The 24,549-nt window shown below is 46.0% G+C and overlaps 1 pseudogene; it reads left to right on the top strand.

Annotated features, from left to right (window-relative positions):
• LOC134949777 (uncharacterized) overlaps positions 1–24,187 on the top strand; it is a 54,096-nt pseudogene extending 29,909 nt beyond the window's left edge.
• The last annotated feature ends 362 nt before the right edge of the window (positions 24,188–24,549 follow it).

Below are 24,549 nucleotides of genomic sequence, written 5' to 3'. Positions count from 1 at the left end.
ATAACATCAGCATGCCGCTGGAGAATATAATGAATGTTACATTTTGCAGGTACAGAGACTATCGTTATCCTCCCGACCACGAGAAGAGATACTTACACACCATGCAGTTCTGGCATATACTGGCTGCAAAAATGGCATTTATAATAATTATGGAGGTAAAAACACCATCTTCATGCTTGTATATCTGAGTCTCTCATCTCTCTCTGGCCACACTTTTCACACCCCAAGGAAGTTTGTCTGCAAATGTCTGTGACCCTTCTTCAATGCAAAATAACCTCTGTTAATTAGCTGAACTTCTGATTGCATACCTCCCCCTTTGCGAGCTGATATAGGGGTCATTCCGAGTTGTTCGCTCGCAAGCTGCTTTTAGCAGCTTTGCACACGCTAATCCGCCGCCTACTGGGAGTGAATCTTAGCTTCTTAAAATTGAGAACGAAAGAATCGCATTATTGCGAAAATACATCTCTGTGCAGTTTCTGAGTAGCTCGAGACTTACTCGGCATCTGCGATCAATTCAGTGCTTGTCGTTCCTGGTTTGACGTCACAAAAACACCCAGCGTTCGCCCAGACACTCCTCCGTTTCTCCAGCCACTCCCGCGTTTTTCCCAGAAACGGTAGCATTTTTACCCAACGCCCATAAAACGGCCTGTTTCCGCCCAGAAACACCCACTTCCTGTCAATCACATTACGATCACCAGAAAGAAGAAAAAACCGTGAGTAAAATTCCTAACTGCATAGCAAATTTACTTGGCGCAGTCGCAGTGCGGATATTGCGCATGCGCACTAAGCGGAAAATCGATGCGATGCGAAAAATTTACCGAGTGAACAACTCGGAATGACCCCCCTAGTTGGAGCATTTAAGAGCAATATTATCAAGGCCTGCAGTCAGGACTTGGGCTGCTTGCAATTGTGAAGAATGCATTTGTTAAGAATGTGTTTTAAGAATGGAGTTAGAACCGGAGTTTGAACTGGATTTGGACTACGCTAAAATCTCGAATAAAACAATTTCCCCAAACACTGCAACTCAGGACCATCATGTGGCCTCTCCTCACCTCTGCCTTGAGAACACCAGGACCAATGCCTACTACTTCTCTGTCCAAGAACATCATGACTGCCCCCAAGACTACCCCTCAAGCTGAGCAGGGAACTGAGGGGCGTGCGCATCAGGACCAGATTTTGCTGGGTCAGTTCCATTGGACAATAGTGTGCTCCCCACACTCTCACACCCACCTGCACTGCTCCCCACACTCTCACACCCACCCGCACTGCTCTCTTGAGACCAGGACATTTATCATTTTCACAAATTAATGTTTTCCTGCAAATGTGTCTTTCTCTTCTTTCTTCTTACAGGGTACTTTCCCCCCACTGTGTGCTATTCCTGTAATGTGTACCTCCATTGGTTGCACACCCTGCCAGCAGTAACCTACACAGTGCGCCTCACATGGCTGCCTCGGATGGTTCCTCCATGGGCAGGGTGTGCTTCATTTGGATCTTTCCATGCAGGGTATAGCATACTCCTACACACGTGTCAGTTTTCCCATAAATGCATTTGGCCCTTGTATGGCTCATCTCCCACTGTGTAACCTTCCTAGTGCGCCCAACATGGCTGCCTTATCTGGTAAACTTGTGGATGGGATGAAAAGTACATGGACCTGATGGTTTTATTGGAACCCTACTCTGAACCTAAGGACTCTGCAATCTCCCCGTTTTGTGTTCTCTTCTAGGGGTGGACTATTCCACCCTGTGTAATCCTACGCAGTGCGCCTAAGATGGCTGCCGCACCTGGTACCCTGTGAGGGTGGAATACACAACCCCTGGAGGTTATTACCAAAAATGCTTACACCAACCCTGCATTATGCTTTCTGTCTTTATTGTCTGTGTATTTTATCTTTTGATGTAATACTTAAATCTTCTGTATTATGTGCATTGTTTGAGTTCTAGTTGGCGCCGCGGATGGCTGCCTCGGTGCTGCTCTGCCAAGCAGCCTTTGTGTTTAGTCTTACATGTATAATATGTCTAATATGTTGAGTCTATTGTACAGTTGCAATGTGCAGTATCAACTCATACGTGTGATGTATGTAATGTATGCTATGTTCTTCCCCCTTCTTATGCTATGTACTCCCCCTTCATGTTGCTGCTTGGCGATGCATTGTACCACAAAGAATTCCTAGTGTACGTGAGTACACCTGGCCAATAAAGCTGATTCTGATTCTATTGCGCTTATGCCCATAAATCAGCTTTGTGCTGCAGAATATAATATATCAGCAGGTGCAGAGTACTCAGTGAGGCATTCCCAGGTTAGGGCGCAGGTTACTCCCCAAAATACATGTGACGGTTACACACCATCAGGGGCAAACGCAGGATTTCTAGGAAATGATATACGCTGAGCTTCAGCATATTCTGCACTTACTAGTGACAACAAAGCTGTTTTCAGAATTGTTTCATATAAGGAATTGATCCATGTGTAACACGGCTGTAAATGACATGACGCTTATTCACCGAACCTGTTTCTTTCTTGCAGGATTCCTGATTGCCGCTACATGTTTCTGCTTCTTCTCATTGGCGGTAATGCTGGCCTTCTGCATTTACATCTGGTAACTCAGTGATATCATTTACAGATAAAGGGCTCTATTCAAAGTTGTTAGCACACCGAAAAAGCCCACTAATGGGCAAAACCATGTGCACTGCAGGTGGGGCAGGTGTAACATGTGCAGAGAGAGTTGGATTTGGGTGGGGTGTGTTCAAACGGAAATCTACATTGCAGTGTAAAAATAAAGCAGCCAGTATTTACCCTGCACAGAAACATAATAACCCACCCAATTCTAACTCTCTCCGGACATGTTACATCTGCCCTACCCACAGTGCAACATGATTTTACCCATTAGTGGGCTTTTTTGGTTTGCTAATAAACCTGAATAACATTCAATGTTACAGTTTATTTACCTACAGTAGACAACAGGAGTATTAGTTATTACCAGTATAATAGAAAGGGTTAATACAGGCACTCTGCTGTCAGCGTATGAGAATATGATTTTACTGACACACTAATAGACAGTAATATGCTATATTAGCACAGCCAATAGAGTGACAATAACTTGCAGACCTGTCCCTTTTATCAGAACTCTTGTTTGCACTTAGCAGGATATATAGTGGAAAGTAGAACACAACCAGTCCTGCATTGCTGTGCTATACTGTGATATCATAGGCTGCCCTGTGTTCCTGTGCTGTACTGTAATACATTATGCTACCGTGTTATATAATGTGCCTCTATACACTGCACTGTGAAATGCCTAATAAGGCCCCAGCCCCTTCCTGTCATTATGACATCACAGCCGCATCACAATGCAGCTGAGGCCAGGGTGATGTCACAGACTGTTAGAGTGTTAGCATTTTGATAGGTAGTTTTTGGCCGAGAAAGACATGCAGAGATGTTCTCATGCTTACAGACATTTTTGTGGATATTTCTCATTATTACGACTGGTCAGGGAGCACCTATTGTGGCAACTGAAGGTAAGCGCCATCTTCCTTATTGTAAGAGTTGTTACTAAGTACAAATAAACGATATTGGCCCTCATTCCGAGTTGTTCGCTCGCAAGCTGCTTTTAGCAGATTTACTCACGCTAAGCCGCCGCCTACTGGGAGTGAATCTTAGCTTCTTAAAATTGCGAACGAAAGATTCGCAATATTGCGAGAAGACATCTCTGTGCAGTTTCTGAGTAACTCGAAACGTACTCTGCCAGTGCGATCAGTTCAGTGCTTATCGTTCCTGGTTTGACGTCACAAACACACCCAGCGTTCGCCCAGACACTCCTCCGTTTCTCCAGCACACTCCCGCGTTTTTTCCAGAAACGGTAGCGTTTTTCCGCACACACCCATAAAACGGCCTGTTTCCGCCCAGAGACACCCACTTCCTGTCAATCACATTACGATCACCAGAACGAAGAAAAAACCGTGAGTAAAATTCCTAACTACATAGCAAATTTACTTGGCGCAGTCGCAGTGCGGACATTGCGCATGCGCACTAAGCGGAAAATCGCTGCGATGCAAAAAAATTTACCGAGCGAACAACTCGGAATGACCCCCATTATTTGGCCAAATAGAGCCATAGACACAAGTATACCTCAGCATTTATAAGGGCGCACAGTACATAATACACAACATACAGACCTCTACAAGCATGACATACATACAACTATACTGTCTATATCACACCCTATATAGCGCTAGTTACATACTGAGTGTTATACTAAATATACTGTGTGAGAATAGTACTGGGGTGACATGTGTGACTTACACAAGCCTACTCACCTGTGCCTATAGCAGGTGTAGGTGTGAGCGGGCACCAGGCTGGGGGGACGAGGGAGGTCTCTTACCTCCGTTTTCCCCAGGCAGGCAGCGGCGGTACGCGTCGGGAAGTGGCATCGCGGCGCGCTTCCATCACGGAGGGGCTTGCATCCGCTGGGATTCAAGCCCCTCCAATCGTGTCGCGGCCATTTGAATTTGGCACCGGGCGTGAGCCAATCGCGGCTCGCGCCCGGTCAGCCAATAAGAACGGGCCGCGACAAGCCAATCAGGGCTCGTCGCATCATAGCTCCGCCCCCTCCCAGCGTCATCTAACAGACGCTGCGGAGCGGGAGCAGTCAGTTGGGCACCGGAGACGGAGTGGTGAAGAGCTCCAGAAGAGAAGAAGGCCTGGCAATGACGGAAGAAGTGGCGGCGGGAAGAAGAGGAAGTGGTGGCCGGAGAAGGAGAAGAAGCGGCGGCGGAAAGAAGAGGAGGTGGAGCCCGGGATCCAGCGCGGAGGTCCGGCGGAGAGTGCTGCAGTGTGTGGGTAGCAAAAGAGCTGACGAAGCTACCCACTGCAGCCTCTCCCTACGGCCAGGGTAAGCAGCCTCGTGCCAAGCGTGGACTCCCCGTAGACCACCAGGGTGTCAGGCAGTAGGCCTGTGGCCACAGACGGGCAATAGATCCGAGCAGCAGGTAGGAAAAGAGGGACCCCGCATAATTAAGTAATCCTGGCATTAGGCCGGGATTACTAATTCCCCCCCAGTAGGCAGGCACTAGGCCTGTGACGCAGTAAGGAGGGAGTTCACAACCAACATAAGTAGACTTGGTATTAGGCCAAGTCTACACCCCACCTCCATTTGGCAGGCAGGCACTAGGCCTGAGGCTACAGTCAGGTGCTAGGCCTGTGGCAGTTAGGAGGAAGGCGTCCACAACCAGCATAAGTAGACTTGGTATTAGGCCAAGTCTACACCCCACTTGACAGGCAGGCACTAGGCCTGAGGCTGCAGTCAGGCACTAGGCCTGTGGCACAGTTAGGAGTAAGGAGGCCACAACTGGTACAAGTAGCCTTGGCATTAGGCCAAGGCTACCTCTCACCTGAAGGGCAGGCGCTAGGCCTGCGGCCCTAGGGAGGCGGGTATTAGGCCCGAGGGGTAATATTGACATTTGGCCACGGTAAGGATAGGATTGGGTTGTGATCTCTACTGTAGGGAGCTCTAGTCCGGGGTTGGCACATCGTCACCACTTTGGGGTCTGGAGGAACTATGGAGAGACTGTCCGGCCTCCCACGATCATTTCCGTGACTCTAGAGTGTGCGGCGCCCCCCCAGAGAGGGGATTGGGTTGCACCAGCACTTATCCTCCAGGCGCGAAGCAGCTGAATCTTCACCAGACCGGACTAGAGAGGTAATTCACATTTCGTGCTATTGTCATTCTGTCACCCTGTATTTGCTTGTACTGTTTGCTGGAGTTAGATAAAGTAGCTAACCAGGTTGTACTGTTTAGAATTTAAAGTAAATTGGCTCAGTTCCGTTGTTTGCCGTTTATTCGTTTGTAGGGAGGCTGCTGTCATTCTCTTTCAAGGAACAGCGACTCACGGCAGGCAAGCTGACAAGAGTTCCAGTGTGAGTATACTCTGTGTGTGTGTGTCTTGGTTCGCATTGAGCGTCGGTTGGCGAAACCCGGCTAGGCCTAGCGGGCTCGCTTTCACCTAGGTGCGAGTGCCGAGTAGGTGACGTTTGGGTGGCTGAGGCCCGCGGGCCAATGATGACATTCACCTAACCGGTGAACGTCGCGGCCACCCCGGTGTGCCAACTTTCCCCCGTCGTGGAAGGAGTGGGCACACGGTGACAATGTCTCTTTTCCCCTAGCTGTCGTCCCTCCAGGCTGGGTCCGCTGACTATGCCGGTGTCCAGGGGACAGACGACCCTTATGTTCCTATAGACACAGATAACTAACAGTGATGAAAGTCAGACATATATGTGCTATGTGTTAGTGATAAAGCTTAATATTTATCTTATATAAAACCCTTTGTGAGGTCTAAGAACAATGTACGCTATTTACGTATGGAGTACCGTAAGGGTACGCTAGTTGCGTAACAATCGCTTAGCCGTAGTCGAGACGCTCAAGCGTCACGTTCGCTCACGGCCAAGAGATCACAGGCAGGCACGCTATTGGCTGCTGACTAACATAATGATTCGCTATAGCGTAGCGGACGCTAGGGACCACGAGGAGATCACCAGCGGCGCAGACGCTCACAATGTTAAACCTTTGTATCTAAACCATAAACAGTGTATAGTGCAGTAAAACCTTATTGTAACGATAGAGTGTAAATGCAACACAGTATAACCTTATTACCTTTAAAGCTGTTCGAGCGTCACCGACGCTCTGAGAATACTTAACACTATAAGAAATACACAGATACCGTGCTCAGGGTCCAACGCCTAATATATATATTATGAATGATATACTTGCAAAAGAATTTAACACAATACAAGTCATACACTACAATATAACATAGACTACCTAACCAGATAACTACACAGAAAATACAATACAATACAATTACGTTTAAGGGAAAATAAGAGAGAAAGAGGAGAAGAGAGAGAGAGAGAGAAAGAAATGGCTCACAATAACAAGATGATCAATATGATTGCGGAGAAACACTTACGCACAAGGGGAAACGATCGCATGCGCCTCGATATCCAGCTCCCGATTATCAGCAATGAGAACCGTTGAAGAGAGTGAACTGGATATGGTCGGCTTGTCTATTTATGCCCCACACACAATACAATTCAATGGTCCCTACAATCCCATTGTTCATTGGACACAGGAATTCGGCTTCGCATTATAACAAAAGGTCATAGGTTGATTCATACAGGTGGGCTGTGGCTACTTCCAACTGTTCAGGTGGGTGGGATACTGGGTTTCCCGCCGCATGACTAAATAAGAACAAATAATAGTAAATGGACATAAACTTCTTATGTCCATAACTATTCGCATGAGCGATTAATTCGCTCCAAACCAACACCGGAATATTGCTGATTAAATACTCTTCCGATGGGTACTAAACACCACTGTATGACCCCTGTGGGACCCTTCGTACAATACAAAGAGGGATCTCTCTGTCCAGGAACATGCTATATTAACTAAACTTTCAGAATCTATCAAAGGGACCATTATCTACAAAATACATTATATAGTGAAAATATGTAACGATTGAGTCGCACGCTACGATCACATAAACTCTACCGTAAATGCGCATACCGTGCGCCTGCGGGTGCCCGCGACTGTGAGTATGCGCACATACGGGAGAGCGTACGCATGCGCAGCACGGACCTGTATGAGGTGCAAATATGGCAGTGTGCATAGAGATATTTTTCTGACTTTGACAGTCCACCCTTTGGCAGTCAATAATAACTGCCACCTTCTAAAACATTTCAAAAAGAGAAAAATATATGTCAGGGGTTAATACATTTCCATGGTTGGGTAAGGGAGGAGAGAGGAGTAGGTGTGAAGAGGGTATGACCTAGTGAGATAGCAGAAGCATGTGTGTATGAATCCATGTTTGGGGGGGTCATGTATCATCGTGCTGTACGTGTTGTACATCAAGCTTCGAGGTATTGCGAAGTATACATTTGAATTCCTTCTTATCCCGTATTAAGGGTCTGTGGATGGGCTGTCAAACTCTACCGAGCTCTTTTCGGCTGTGGTTGCAACAAAATGGGGGAGCACATTTTAGTTGATGATACATGAATGGGGGAGATATGTGATTGCTGATATCTGTGCCTGTATTCCCTATCGACTATGTGTGTCATTACCTGAGGGTTGTAGAAATGAAGATAAAGAACACTTATGGTAAATGCAGTGGTATTCTATGTCAGGTTAATGTACATTTGTTGGTTGAAGTCTTGTTCGGTGTCTGTTGGTTGTAGTCTTCTTTGCGCTTTTGCCCATTAGGTGCGAGCAAAAAGCTTTGTCAATGTCCATAGATTTACAAAAGTGTTGGGCTAGCGTAATTTTAAAAATTTCTAGGGAAACTGGGGACCCATGGCATTGTTCATCAAAAATCTGTGTATAAGGTTGTCAAAACTTCTTCTTTAATCTATCTGTTGTCTGCATATCGGCTCATCAAATTCCTCGTCCAAGTGGGTCTTTTTACCTTGGAGGAAAACGGAAAAACAGGTGAAAGAAACGGACCGTATAATCGCATTTTCATTACATCATTGTTTCTACCGTTGGGTCATAAATCAAGTCCATTGGGATTACAGTTTCCTCACTCCTCAAAATCATTACCCTGGTACGACGTTTGCACTTCATTAATGCCTGACCGCATCTAAATATCAAACCAATTGATATGACAACACCTAAGATACATAGGAGGAACTTCCCAACATCCATTATGACTCCTTGAGCCCATTCTCCTAAACCAGAAAACCAATTTCGCGGGTTCAACCATGACACCCAACCAGTCAGCTCATTACCTACAGCAGCAAGAGTGAGATTGTGTCTCCTGCGAAATTCCCACTTCAGTTGGAGAATATCGTCCATCTTTTGATCTATGACCTCGACCGGGTCCTCGGTGCTATTCGTAATATATGTGCAACATTTCACGCCGTATTGTGTTGCCAGTGTGACACAATATCCGCCTGTCACTGCTGTGAGGTAATTGAGAACCATTCTATGCTGTACCAGTTCTGTTTTATAAGCTTGAAGTTCTCTTCCAGTATACCTAAACGTGTCATCATACATTTCAGTGATATTATCTAACAAATTTGCAAGCGCAGAAATGTATCTATAGTTCATCACTCCTCGAGCGGTGCGAGTGAAGTCTAACGCGAGTAGAACCTGAATCCCGGTGGATTCATGGATCATGTCAGAGGCCAAATGCTCTGTTCTCTCTGTCAGTTGCCTTTTAACAACGTGCTCGTAATGGGTGTGAGTATAAGGAGCTTGGGCACCACGGTGTATGTCTTTCATTTTGTCATGTGATACAGTCATTACTTCAGGCAGTACTTTTCCAATATAACACAATCCTTCAGAGTTTGGGGCAAGCCACTTATACGCCTTTCTCCCGCATATGAAATATGCATCATCGGGGAGAACATATGGGACGGAGTAGGACATAACCATATTACACACCTTCCATGTGAAATCTCCTAACCCTAATTCTTCCATCTGCTTAGTACACGTATCAGGTTGTACGATATGTGCACAGTATCCTGGTGATACCTCTCCAACTCTCGTAATCCTATTTCCTAAGGTATACCTATACCGAAAAGATTTTCCTCTACTGGCTATGTGGCGTATAAGCTCTGTATCTGTAGGCATTCTATCTGCTCTATGCGAAAAGGTCATGGTTTGGTTACTCCATGACACTTCCCAATTTCCCGGCTTTCGGGGATTGGAGATGTTAAAACATAATAGGGACCTATCCACATGGTATTGGTGGAGCTTCAAACTAGGAGGGCTGGAGATATTAAACCTCCTGTCCACCGGTCTCCCACCACTTAGCTCAAGTACCTCCCCTAACGTTAAAGGAAATGGTACTAGCCCTGATTTGCTATGACCTTGAGGTACTTGAGAGCATACCCAACAATCTGTTTTATTTAACACACTACCCACTAAGGAGTGATAGTCACTCAATGGATGCCGGTCCATATGGATATTAAAACTGGATTGGCATTTCTTAATGCACCCATCCTCAATTACGTTGTTACAGAGCCTACAGATACAGTTTTCTTCAGCTAACAATCCTTCACAATTCCTTCTATGGTCAATGCTATCGGATCGTTTTCTGATACTCGCCTTTACTTGTTGGTTAAGTTGTTCTTGGAAAACTACGCCTCCATCTTTATCATCAGAACCCATTCCAGAACCTCTCTCGACCTCCATGGTACTCTCGCCGGAACAGACTGCTCTGGTCAACATCATGGTCAACAGGAAAATCCGGATCACAGTCTCTTGGGGCAAGTCCATCTTATAGGAGGAAACGAAAAAGAATGAGAAGGGGGAAAAAATAATTGAGGGAGATGGGATGGGAAGTTGGAGAAAAACAATAAAAGGGAACAGGGGATCGACAACTGCTTTCGGTCTTGTAATCTTCAATGCTCAGGTGCCGCCTTAGTCCTCCTGGAACAGACACTCCAGTGATACAACCGCTACCGTCTGTTCCTTATCACGGGACCTCTCTGGATCAGCGACCTTCTTACAGTGGGACGAATGAACCCAAGTCTCTCTCTCAGCAACCTTCAATGCTGTAGTGCTAGTCAATAAGACCTGGTATGGTCCTTCCCATCTGTCAATAAGGCAACCTGAGCGTAGAAAATTCCGTATCATTACATAATCCCCAGGTTCAATGTCATGACAATTACTATCTGGTAAATCAGGAATCACCAACTTCAGATTATCATTTTGATTCCTTAACTGTTTACTCATGTTAATCAAGTATTTTACAGTCACTTCATTGTTACACTTCAAATCTTCCTGAGGGTTAATCATAACATGCGGTTGTCGACCAAACAAGATTTCAAAAGGAGACAGATTAAGAGGGGACCTGGGAGTGGTTCTGATGCTGTACAGTACAATGGGTAAAGCTTCTGGCCATGTCAATCCTGTCTCTGCCATAACTTTGCTCAGTTTATTTTTAATAGTGCTGTTCACTCTTTCCACTTTCGCACTCGCCTGTGGACGGTACGGAGTGTGCAGCTTGCTATCAATTCCCATCAACTTACACATTCCTTGAAAGACATCACCTGTAAAATGGGTACCCCTATCACTTTCGATTATTCTAGGGATACCATATCTACATACAAATTCCTGCACAATTTTCTTAGCAGTAAACATAGCGGTATTTGTGGCCGCAGGAAATGCTTCGACCCAATTTGAGAAAACATCTATACAAACAAGTACATATTTCAAATTCCGACAAGGGGGTAATTGTATGAAGTCAATCTGTATTACCTGGAAAGGACCACCTGCAGGTGGGATATGAGATGGTTCTGTTGGTATTGCCTTTCCGATGTTCTTTCTCAAACAGGTAAGGCATGACATTGCTCTTTTACTCGCATGAGATGAAAATCCTGGGGCGCACCAATATGCTCTTACCAACTTGCACATCCCTTCCTTGCCCAGATGAGTCAGCCCGTGAGCTGCCTCAGCTAAACATGGAAGGTATGCTCTGGGGGCCACTGGTTTACCATGTCCATCCGTCCAGAGTCCTGAGGACTCCTGGCCATATCCCTTTGCCTTCCAGACTGCCTTTTCCTGTGTGGAACACAAATTTTGCATTTCACACAACTTCTGTGTGTTGATGGTATTAAATACCATCAGTTGTGTGGTGTCTGTATGTCTGGGGGTAGCAGCTGCTAACTTAGCAGCTTCGTCTGCTCGGCTGTTACCAAGTGATACTGGGTCTTGGCTATATGTGTGTGCTTTACACTTGATAACAGCCACTCTGTCGGGTTCCTGTATCGCTGTTAGAAGTCTTTTTATGTGAGCTGCATGCGCTACCGGTGTACCAGCTGCCGTCATGAAATTTCTGAGGCGCCATAGGGCTCCGAAATCATGGACTACCCCGAATGCGTATCTAGAATCGGTGTAGATATTGGCTGACTTACCCTTAGCCAATTCACATGCTCTGGTTAGGGCGACCAGTTCAGCAACCTGGGCTGAGTGAGGTGGGCCTAGCGGTTCCGCTTCTATGGTGCCTTGGTCATCTACGACTGCGTATCCAGTACACAAGTCTCCCGAGTCTGACTGTCTGTGACAACTACCGTCCGTGTAGAACGTAAGTTCTACATCTTCCAGTGGGTTGTCACTGATGTCAGGCCTTGCGGTAAAATTTTGGGTCAAATATTCCATACAATCATGAGTGTCCTCCTTTGTATTAAATCCTCCTTCCCCACCACTCTCATCCTCCACCCTTTGTGCCTGTCCAGGCACACCTGGGAGATATGTTGCAGGATTTAATGCACTGCATCTCCTTATGGTGATGTTTACGGGGGCCATTAGTGCCAATTCCCATATTGTAAACCGCGCTGATGAGACGTGCCTGGTTTGGGCAGAATTTAACAAGGCTGACACTGCATGTGGCGTATGAATTGTGAGGTTGTGACCTAGCACTACATCTTCGCATTTCGTTACTAGCAATGCTATCGCTGCAACGCTTCGCAAGCATGTGGGGAGGGATCGCGCTACCGTGTCTAGCTGAGCGCTGTAGTATGCTACTGGCCTGCTGGCATCACCGTGCTTTTGGGTTAGTACGCCTGCCGCGCAACCAGCACTTTCTGTTCCGTATAGCTCAAAGGGTTTTCCATAGTCTGGCATACCTAATGCTGGTGCCTGCGTTAGGCACTGTTTAAGTCTCTCAAATGCTGTCTCAGACTCGTCTGTATGCGAAATCCGATCAGGTTTGTTTGAGGAGACCATCTCCTGCAAAGGTAACGCTAGAATGGAAAATCCTGGAATCCAATTACGGCAATACCCACACATTCCTAAAAATGTTCTGATCTGTTGCTGGGTTTGTGGCAGAGTCATGTCTCTAATTGCTTGAATTCTATCAGCGGTCAGGTGTCTCAGTCCTTGTGTTAGACAGTGTCCCAAATATTTTACCTTAGTTTGGCATAATTGCAACTTGTCTTTGGAAACCTTGTGTCCTGTGTCTGAAAGATGAAACAGGAGCTGTTTCGTATCCTTCAGGGATGCTTCCAATGAATCTGAACACAGCAGTAAATCATCCACATACTGTATCAATACTGATCCACTCTCTGGTTGGAAAGACTGTAAACAATCATGCAAAGCCTGGGAAAATATACTTGGACTGTCTATGAAACCTTGTGGTAATCGAGTCCATGTGTATTGGACTCCTCTGTATGTAAATGCGAACAAATATTGGCTGTCAGGGTGCAGAGGTACCGAAAAGAAAGCGGAGCAGAGGTCAATAACAGTGAAAAATTTCGCAGTGGGAGGGATTTGCATAAGGATGACAGCTGGATTTGGCACTACGGGGAACTGACTCTCAACTATTTTGTTAATCCCCCTTAGATCCTGCACTAGCCTGTAACCCCTCCCCCCACTCTTTTTCACAGGGAAGATGGGACTATTAGCAGTGCTGGACGTTCTTACCAGAATGCCCTGTTGTAGCAAGCGCTCTATTACTGGGTAAACTCCTAGCTCCACCTCTGGCTTCAGAGGGTACTGTGGGATTTTTGGAGCTATCCTACCATCTTTTACTTGTACAACTACCGGAGCTACGTTTGCCATTAATCCAGTGTCCTGTCCGTCTTTAGTCCAAAGTGACTCTGGTATCTGAGATGTCATTTCTTCTACTTGGGATGGAGTTCTATTTGTCATAATGGTATGTGACATTAATTTTGATGGGGAGTCTAACATGTCTCGCACTTCCTGAGCGTGATTCTCAGGTATGTCCAAGAATACACCTTCAGGAGTACAATAAATGACGCACCCCATTTTACACAGTAAGTCTCTACCCAGGAGATTGGTCGGTGCCGATGCAGCCAGCAAAAAGGAATGCTTGGTATGTAAAGGCCCTATTGTAATCTCGGCTGGTTTGCTAACAGGGTAATGCTGGACTACTCCTGTTACTCCCATGGCTGGAATTGTCCTACCAGTGGTTCTCATGCCCACTGTCGAATTTATCACTGATTTGGCCGCCCCCGTATCTACAAGAAAGTTTAATGATTTACCAGCTACATTAATTGCAATTTCGGGTTCATTTCCAAGGCTTGCAATCAATTTTACTGGCTGCAGATTACAGGTGTGGCCACACCCCTATCGGGTATGGTGACCTCCCTGAATCCCGCTGGCAGCAACTACTTGTGCGGGAGTTAGCTGGGAACTATCAGAGGCGTGCCAGTCTCTGTTCGGGGGTATCTTTTTGTTTCCCCTGTATGTGGCTCATAACTCCGTTTCTGTGGACCCTGGTCCCAATGTCGTGTGTCGTGTCGTTGTCTAGGGGGTTGATAAGATTTGTGTATATTTCTCGATCTACAGTCTCGTGCAAAGTGTCCCTGTTTGTGACAAGAATAACATGTTACCACATTTGACTTACCCACAGGGTTCGGTGATATAAACACAGGCTGTTTTGTGGTCAGGGCCTGTATACTTACTGCCATTAACTTATCACCTTGCGATTCCCTGTGTTTGGTGATGTTCCGGTCGTGATCAATAGCAGCCTCTCTCAAAGTAGCCACAGACAGACCTCGCCAACATGGTTGTGTGGTCTGTACCCTAGTCTTCAATGACTCTTTTAAACCATCCATCAGTACCGATACTGCTACTTCTCGATGGTTTATGTTTGTTTTAATGTCCTCTATGCCTGTGTATTTTGCCATCTCTTAATAATGCTCTGTGAAAATACTCTGTAGCTGTTTCTGACTCCTTTTGTTTAATGGAGAATATCTTGTTCCATTTAACTACCGCTGGGAAATATTCCTTTAACTGTAAGCTTATTCTTTTTACATTATCTTTGTTGTACACATCTGTAAGAGGTACGTCCTGATCTAATCCACAGTCAGCTAAAAATTGAGCTGCATCGACATTGGAGGGTAAACATGCTCTCAGCAATATCTGCCAGTCTTTATTGTTGGGCTCTACAGTGTTACCTAGGTCTCTGATGTATTTTTGGCTGGCAACTAAGTCTTTTCTAGGGTCAGGGAATTCAGACACTATGGTCCTTAATTCCATTCGGGAAAATGGGCTGTACATGGCTATGTTCCTAATGGGAGTGGCTCCTGAGATGTCCGTTTTCCCATTTGGCACTGCTATTACCCTAACAGGAGTAATTCTAACAACATCATTTGGTGTAGATTCTACAGCCTGTGGTGAAATAGTTTCAGCATAGTGTATGGTGCCGTACTTACCCGTTGATACGACCTCACCTATCCCTCCGCTAGGGGCCTTTGTTACTAATCTCGGGGGTTGAGCTGTTCCTACTGTTGTCTCTGCTATGGTGGCTGCGAGAGAGAGAGCTGATATTGTTGTCGATTCGTCTTCTTGATCACACTCTTGGGGAAAGTTCAAAACAGGATACAACTTGCACGGGTTAATACTTGCATTGGTTAATTGGTTAACATTATCTTTAACATTTACACAGTTGCTAAGTGTTTGTTTGTTACACCTTAGTGCGTCATTCTCCGCAACCAATTTTTCTCCCGATATATATGGTGGCGGTGGGGCCGTGGCGATCAGTTTCCTGATAGAGCCAGATCCCGCCGCCTGAGCCAATCCTCTCTGTATGTCACCTTCCTGTTGCCACAACTGCAAATGATCATAATGCTTGATTCGTCTCTTTGCTGATTTAATGAGACATATCCTTCTCCTTAAATTCGCTAACACTTCTGAGCTGAAGCTACCTACTCTTGGGAATTTCTCCCCGTCATGTACTGTCATTCTCTCCCATTCATCACATAAAGCTTCTGTGTGACTCCCGTACTTTTCACACATTACGTATCTTGCCGACCCGACTGGTCGGTTTATGGAATCAACCCGAACCGAGGTTGATCGCCCCCTTCCTGAACAACTGGCCCCCATAATTTGCAGGTGTTACGGACCCTTACAAAAAACCAAGAAATTCACGATAGGTTGACGGTAAGGTTTACCGAGCACCTTACTCACTCTGCCCACGCCGACCAATACGACCTGATCACACCGATATGGTGCTGGCGTACTCGACCCAGGGCACCTATTAACCTTTGTTTACTGGAACATGCGAGGGATATCCGCAGAACACTTACTCTTTCCAGTAAAGGTGAGGTTGTTGGATAATTCCTGAGTGACCAGCGAACTTCCCTTTGTAAAAATAAAAAATTACACAAATCACGTCAGAATGTACAAATAGCGTTTATGACCTTGGGTACGTAAATGGTACTGGTCAGGTTTACTAATGCACACAATTACGTGCAGTACAATCGTTCAGTACATAAGCAACTAATCTTATGTACGGAGCGACCAATGGAATCGAAAATTGCGGCTGCGAATTCCTTCAGCAAGAGCTTGTATGGCCTATATGGGTGTTGCACCAACCCTTTTCGGTGTTGTGCCTGTGGACTGTATAGCGGACTTCCTTGTCTACTGTACCTGAACCTGCTGGTCTGCTATGACCCCCTGGTCTGTTATGACCTCCTGGTCTGTTGCAGTATGACCTCCTGGTCTGTTACCGTATGACCTCCTGGTCCGCTATACTCTAATGCTCATATATTATGTTTAACCAAGGAAGCCTCCCTAGCCACCGTGCATGTCACTTACACGTATGTACCTCACGAGAACTCGATGATTTCTTTTGGTTCAACCTCAAAATTGTATAAAAGTATGAAAACACTCACTCACCACATGTACACTTTTGTTTCTATTTCTATTTCTGCGCAGAAATTTCTCTTTAGACCAGATGTGTTACAAGTTAGGAGAAGGATCTATTAATTTAAATTTTGAAAAATTTTTTTTTTCGCTATTTATCGCCTGTTGCGTTATTTATCGCGTTGCGCTACTTATCGCCTGTAAAAACAACACTTGTGTGATTTGAGTTACGTGGGCGTACACGGACGCTCCGTTGCGTAATATACGCTGCGTGCGTCGGCCTTTGGGTTGCGTACGCGAGTCTCCCTTTGTTAGAGACACGTGGACGCAAAGCAAATGTCCAACGTAACACAATTTATACGTTTATCAATGCAGATGATCCTTTATCATCTACCGCGCTCCACACTGACTTCGCCTTGTCTCCCAGGCAAAGCTGTGCGTTTGTCTATACTTTAACTATATTACCTTTACTCTTAAACTCTGAAATAGCGGCAAATCTCTTTTAGCACGTTTATCAACTATAAAACTGGCAAACAGGAGAGTGATATACGAAAATACACAAATGAAAAGAAATGCAGATATGCGTGTGTGCGTACACAAGACAGAAGAATAAACAGTTTTAAAAGACACGTGTTTTTGTTCTTACCTCCGGTTCCCGGATTCCTTCAGCACTCTTTACTTAAGCGAAGCAGACGCTTATCCAGACAGCACTACGAGGAATATAACCTCCCGCCCTTTGCTGATGGATAATGTCTGCTGTATCTACCTAGTGCAGATATGTGAAGGACGGACGAGCCGCCAATTGATAAAGCTAAATATTTATCTTATATAAAACCCTTTATGAGGTCTAAGAACAATGTACGCTATTTACGTATGGAGTACCGTAAGGGTACGCTAGTTGCGTAACAATCGCTTAGCCGTAGTCGAGACGCTCAAGCGTCACGTTCGCTCACGGCCAAGAGATCACAGGCAGGCACGCTATTGGCTGACGACTAACGTAATGATTCGCTATAGCATAGCGGACGCTAGGGACCACGAGGAGATCACCAGCGGCGCAGACGCTCACAATGTTAAACCTTTGTATCTAAACCATAGCGAACGCTAGGGACCACGAGGAGATCACCAGCGGCGCAGACGCTCACAATGTTAAACCTTTGTATCTAAACCATAAACAGTGTATTGTGCAGTAAAACCTTATTGTAACGATAGAGTGTAAATGCAACACAGTATAACCTTATTACCTTTAAAGCTGTTCGAGCGTCACCGACGCTCTGAGAATACTTAACACTATAAGAAATACACAGATACCGTGCTCAGGGTCCAACGCCTAATATATATATTATGAATGATATACTTGCAAAAGAATTTAACACAATACAAGTCATACACTACAATATAACATAGACTACCTAACCAGATAACTACACAGAAAATACAATACAATACAATTACGTTTAAGGGAAAATAAGAGAGAAAGAGGAGAAGAGAGAGAGAGAGAAAGAAATGGCTCACAATAACAAGAAGATCAATATGATTGCGGAGAAACACTTACGCACAAGGGGAAACGATCGCATGCGCCTCGATATCCAGCTCCCGATTATCAGCAATGAGAACCGTTGAAGAGAGTGAACTGGATATGGTCGGCTTGTCTATTTATGCCCCACACACAATACAATTCAATGGTCCCTACAATCCCATTGTTCATTGGACACAGGAATTCGGCTTCGCATTATAACAAAAGGTCATAGGTTGATTCATACAGGTGGGCTGTGGCTACTTCCAACTGTTCAGGTGGGTGGGATACTGGGTTTCCCGCCGCATGACTAAATAAGAACAAATAATAGTAAATGGACATAAACTTCTTATGTCCATAACTATTCGCATGAGCGATTAATTCGCTCCAAACCAACACCGGAATATTGCTGATTAAATACTCTTCCGATGGGTACTAAACACCACTGTATGACCCCTGTGGGACCCTTCGTACAATACAAAGAGGGATCTCTCTGTCCAGGAACATGCTATATTAACTAAACTTTCAGAATCTATCAAAGGGACCATTATCTACAAAATACATTATATAGTGAAAATATGTAACGATTGAGTCGCACGCTACGATCACATAAACTCTACCGTAAATGCGCATACCGTGCGCCTGCGGGTGCCCGCGACTGTGAGTATGCGCACACACGGGAGAGCGTACGCATGCGCAGCACGGACCTGTATGAGGTGCAAATATGGCAGTGTGCATAGAGATATTTTTCTGACTTTGACAGTTAGTAATAGGGATCAGTGGGGACAGGGACGGCATCTGTGTGTGTGAGGGGAGTAAGTTACATCTGCTGGCAGCAACTGGGTGAGTTTGGGGCATCATTTGCCTAGTATTGCCTAAGGCTGGAGCTAGAGACTGAAGACAAGAAGGAATCTGAAAATGGAAAAATCTATTTTGTTAAAATCCACGCACCCTGGGAGGTCCTCTCCACCTACGCGGAGGTGCTGAACATTAAGGTGCCCATTAAGGAGAATGACCTGGACGACAAAGCTGGTAACCCTTTGAATTACGTGTTAAAGCTCTTCAGACTGCCGGACAAAGTCATGAACCCGGAGAAAGACTATTTCACCGCCCCATTCAGCAAGCAGTGACAGGAGCTGTTCCTCATCCATGATGAGAACACGTGGATTTTGATGAAGAACAGCAACAACTTCAGCTAAGACCGGAATATGAAGCCAAATGTACTCAGAAGAAAAAAAATCCAGTCACTCAGGAGCTGGAGCCTTACCTGCCCGTAACTAGCAAGGTAGCACGGTTCTGCTTCTCTGGAACCATGCTGCTCTTCTGGATCACCCTGATCATAGCCAGCATGATCGCGGTTATAGTGTATCGGCTGGCCGTCTATGCTGCGTTCGCCAGCGTCATGGAGAACAACGACACGCTGGAACCCATCAGCGGATTGCTGACCCCGCAGCTGGCCACCTCAGTGACCGCGTCCTGTCTGAACTTTATCATGATCATGATCCTGAACTTCCTGTATGAACGCGTGGCGATCTGGATTACCGACATGGAAATCCCGAGGACGCACCTGGAGTACGAGAACCGCCTCACCATGAAAATGTTCCTCTTCCAGTTCGTCAATTACTATTAGTCTTGTTTCTACGTGGCGTTCTTCATGGGCAAGTTTGTGGGTTTCCCCGGAGAATACACCTATATGTTCAGCCGCTGGCGCAATGAGTAGTGCGATCCGGCCGGCTGTCTGATAGAACTCACCACTCAGCTCACTATCGTCATGGCTGGAAAGCAGATCTGGTTGAATATTCAAGAGGCCCTTGGTCCGTGGATGATGAACTGGTGGAGGAGACGGAAAACCACTCACAGCCCAGAGAATTTATACAGCCGCTGGGAGCAGGACTACGAGCTGCAGGTGTTTGGTCCTCTGGGCCTCTTCTATGAATAACTTGAAATAGTAATTCAGTTTGGGTTCATCATGTTGTTCGTGGCGTCTTTCCCACTGGCGCCGCTTCTCGCTCTGCTCAACAACATCCTGGAAATCAGCGTTGACTCCTGGAAACTGACCACGCAGTTCAGGCGCCCGTTTGCGGCCAAAGCCCACAGCATCGGGGTGTGGCAGGAGATCCTGAACGCAGTGGCCATTCTGTCCGTGGTGACGAATGCTTTTATTGTCGCCTTTACTTCCGACATGATCCCCCGCCTGGTGTACTATTACGCCTACTAGGAAAGCGGTGATTCGGGTTATATCAGCAGCAGTCTGTCCGTGTTTGACATCAATGATTTCAATAACATCAGCATGCCGCTGGAGAATATAATGAATGTTACATTTTGCAGGTACAGAGACTATCATTATCCTCCCGACCACGAGAAGAGATACTTACACACCATGCAGTTCTGGCATATACTGGCTGCAAAAATGGCATTTATAATAATTATGGAGGTAAAAACACCATCTATATCTGAGTCTCTCATCTCTCTCTGGCTACACTTTTCACACTCCAAGGAAGTTTGTCTGCAAATGTCTGTGACCCTTCTTCAATGCAAAATAACCTCTGTTAATTAACTGAACTTCTGATTGCATAACTCCCCTTTTGCGAGCTGATATAGTTGGAGCATTTAAGAGCAATATTATCAAGGCCTGCAGTCAGGACTTGGCCTGCTTGCAATTGTGAAGAATGCATTTGTTAAGAATGTGTTTTAAGAATGGAGTTAGAACCGGAGTTTGAACTGGATTTGGACTACGCTAAAATCTCGAATAAAACAATTTCCCCAAACACTGCAACTCAGTACCACCATCATGTGGCCTCTCCTCACCTCTGCCTTGAGAACACCAGGACCAATGCCTACTACTTCTCTGTCCAAGAACATCATGACTGCCCCCAAGACTACCCCTCAAGCTGAGCAGGGAACTGAGGGGCGAGCGCATCAGGACCAGATTTTGCTGGGTCAGTTCCATTGGACATTAGTGTGCTCCCCACACTCTCACACCCACTTGCACTGCTCCCCACACTCTCACACCCACCCGCACTGCTCTCTTGAGACCAGGACATTTATCATTTTCACAAATTAATGTTTTCCTGCAAATGTGTCTTTCTCTTCTTTCTTCTTACAGGGTACTTTCCCCCCACTGTGTGCTATTCCTGTAATGTGTACCTCCATTGGTTGCACACCCTGCCAGCAGTAACCTACACAGTGCGCCTCACATGGCTGCCTCGGATGGTTCCTCCATGGGCAGGGTGTGCTTCATTTGGATCTTTCCATGCAGGGTATAGCATACTCCTACACACGTGTCAGTTTTCCCATAAATGCATTTGGCCCTTGTATGGCTCATCTCCCACTGTGTAACCTTCCTAGTGCGCCCAACATGGCAGCCTTATCTGGTAAACTTGTGGATGGGATGAAAAATACATGGACCTGATGGTTTTATTGGAACCCTACTCTGAACCTAAGGACTCTGCAATCTCCCCGTTTTGTGTTCTCTTCTAGGGGTGGACTATTCCACCCTGGGTAATCCTACGCAGTGCGCCTAAGATGGCTGCCGCACCTGGTACCTTGTGAGGGTGGAATACACAACCCCTGGAGGTTATTACCAGAAATGCTTACACCAACACTGCATTATGCTTTCTGTCTTTATTGTCTGTGTGGTTTATCTTTTGATGTAATACTTAAATCTTCTGTATTATGTGCATTGTTTGAGTTCTAGTTGGCGCCGCGGATGGCTGCCTCGGTGCTGCTCTGCCAAGCAGCCTTTGTGTTTCGTCTTACATGTATAATATGTCTAATATGTTGAGTCTATTGTACAGTTGCAATGTGCAGTATCAACTCATACGTGTGATGTATGTAATGTATGCTATATTCTTCCCCCTTCTTATGCTATGTACTCCCCCTTCATGTTGCTGCTTGGCGATGCATTGTACCACAAAGAATTCCTAGTGTACGTGAGTACACCTGGCCAATAAAGCTGATTCTGATTCTATTGCGCTTATGCCCATAAATCAGCTTTGTGCTGCTGAATATAATATATCAGCAGGTGCAGAGTACTCAGTGAGGCATTCCCAGGTTAGGGCGCAGGTTACTCCCCAAAATACATGTGACGGTTACACACCATCAGGGGCAAACGCAGGATTTCTAGGAAATGATATACGCTGAGCTTCAGCATATTCTGCACTTACTAGTGACAACAAAGCTGTTTTCAGAATTGTTTCATATAAGGAATTGATCCACGTGTAACACGGCTGTAAATGACATGACGCTTATTCACAGAACCTGTTTCTTTCTTGCAGGATTCCTGATTGCCGCTACATGTTTCTGTTTCTTCTCATTGGCGGTAATGCTGGCCTTCTGCATTTACATCTGGTAACTCAGTGATATCATTTACAGATAAAGGGCCCTATTCAAAGTTGATAGCAAACCGAAAAAGCCCACTAATGGGCAAAACCATGTGCACTGCAGGTGGGGCAGGTGTAACATGTGCAGAGAGAGTTGGATTTGGGTGGGTTCAAACGGAAATCTACATTGCAGTGTAAAAATAAAGCAGCCAGTATTTACCCTGCACAGAAACAATATAACCCACCCAATTCTAACTCTCTCCGGACATGCTACATCTGCCCTACCCACAGTGCAACATGATTTTACCCATTAGTGGGCTTTTTTGGTTTGCTAATAAACCTGAATAACATTCAATGTTACAGTTTATTTACCTACAGTAGACAACAGGAGTATTAGTTATTACCAGTATAATAGAAAGGGTTAATACAGGCACTCTGCTGTCAGCGTATGAGAATATGATTTTACTGACACACTAATATACAGTAATATGCTATATTAGCACAGCCAATAGAGTGACAATAACTTGCAGACCTGTCCCTTTTATCAGAACTCTTGTTTGCACTTAGCAGGATATATAGTGGAAAGTAGAACACAACCAGTCCTGCATTGCTGTGCTATACTGTGATATCATAGGCTGCCCTGTGTTCCTGTGCTGTACTGTAATACATTATGCTACCGTGTTATATAATGTGCCTCTATACACTGCACTGTGAAATGCCTAATAAGGCCCCAGCCCCTTCCTGTCATTATGACATCACAGCCGCATCACAATGCAGCTGAGGCCAGGGTGATGTCACAGACTGTTAGAGTGTTAGCATTTTGATAGGTAGTTTTTGGCAGAGAAAGACATGCAGAGATGTTCTCGTGCTTACAGACATTTTTGTGGATATTTCTCATTATTACGGCTGGTCAGGGAGCACCTATTGTGGCAACTGAAGGTAAGCGCCATCTTCCTTATTGTAAGAGTTGTTACTAAGTACAAATAAATGATATTATTTGGCCAAATAGAGCCATAGACCCAAGTATACCTCGGCATTTATAAGGGCGCACAGTACATAATACACAACATACAGACCTCTACAAGCATGACATACATACAACTATACTGTCTATATCACACCCTATATAGCGCTAGTTACATACTGAGTGTTATACTAAATATACTGTGTGAGAATAGTACTGGGGTGACATGTGTGACTTACACAGGCCTACTCACCTGTGCCTATAGCAGGTGTAGGTGTGAGCGGGCACCAGGCTGGGGGAACGAGGGAGGTCTCTTACCTCCGTTTTCCCCGGGCAGGCAGCGGCGGTACGCGGCGGGAAGTGGCATCGCGGCGCGCTTCCGTCACGGAGGGGCTTGCATCCGCTGGGATTCAAGCCCCTCCAATCGCGTCGTGGCCATTTGAATTTGGCACCGGGCATGAGCCAATCGCGGCTCACGCCCGGTCAGCCAATAAGAACGGGCTGCGACAAGCCAACCAGGGCTCGTCGCATCATAGCTCCGGCCCCTCCCAGCGTCATATAACAGACGCTGCGGAGCGGGAGCAGTCAGTTGGGCGCCGGAGACGGAGTGGTGAAGAGCTCCAGAAGAGAAGAAGACGGAAGAAGGCCTGGCAATGACGGAAAAAGCGGCGGCGGGAAGAAGAGGAAGTGGTGGCCGGAGAAGGAGAAGAAGCGGCGGCGGAAAGAAGAGGAGGTGGAGCCCGGGATCCAGCGCGGAGGTCCGGCGGAGAGTGCTGCAGTGTGTGGGTAGCAAAAGAGCTGACGAAGCTCCCCACTGCAGCCTCTCCCTACGGCCAGGGTAAGCAGCCTCGTGCCAAGCGTGGACTCCCCGTAGAACACCAGGGTGTCAGGCAGTAGGCCTGTGGCCACAGACGGGCAATAGATCCGAGCAGCAGGTAGGAAAAGAGGGGCCCCGCACAATTAAGTAATCCTGGCATTAGGTCGGGATTACTAATTTCCCCCCAGTAGGCAGGCACTAGGCCTGTGATGCAGTAAGGAGGGAGTTCACAACCATCATAAGTAGACTTGGTATTAGGCCAAGTCTACACCCCACCTCCATTTGGCAGGCAGGCACTAGGCCTGAGGCTACAGTCAGGTGCTATGCCTGTGGCA

The sequence above is a fragment of the Pseudophryne corroboree genome, chromosome 8, assembly GCF_028390025.1.
Source record: "Pseudophryne corroboree isolate aPseCor3 chromosome 8, aPseCor3.hap2, whole genome shotgun sequence".
Taxonomy (NCBI): Eukaryota; Metazoa; Chordata; class Amphibia; order Anura; family Myobatrachidae; genus Pseudophryne; species Pseudophryne corroboree.
This window is presented reverse-complemented; position numbering and strand designations above follow the sequence as displayed.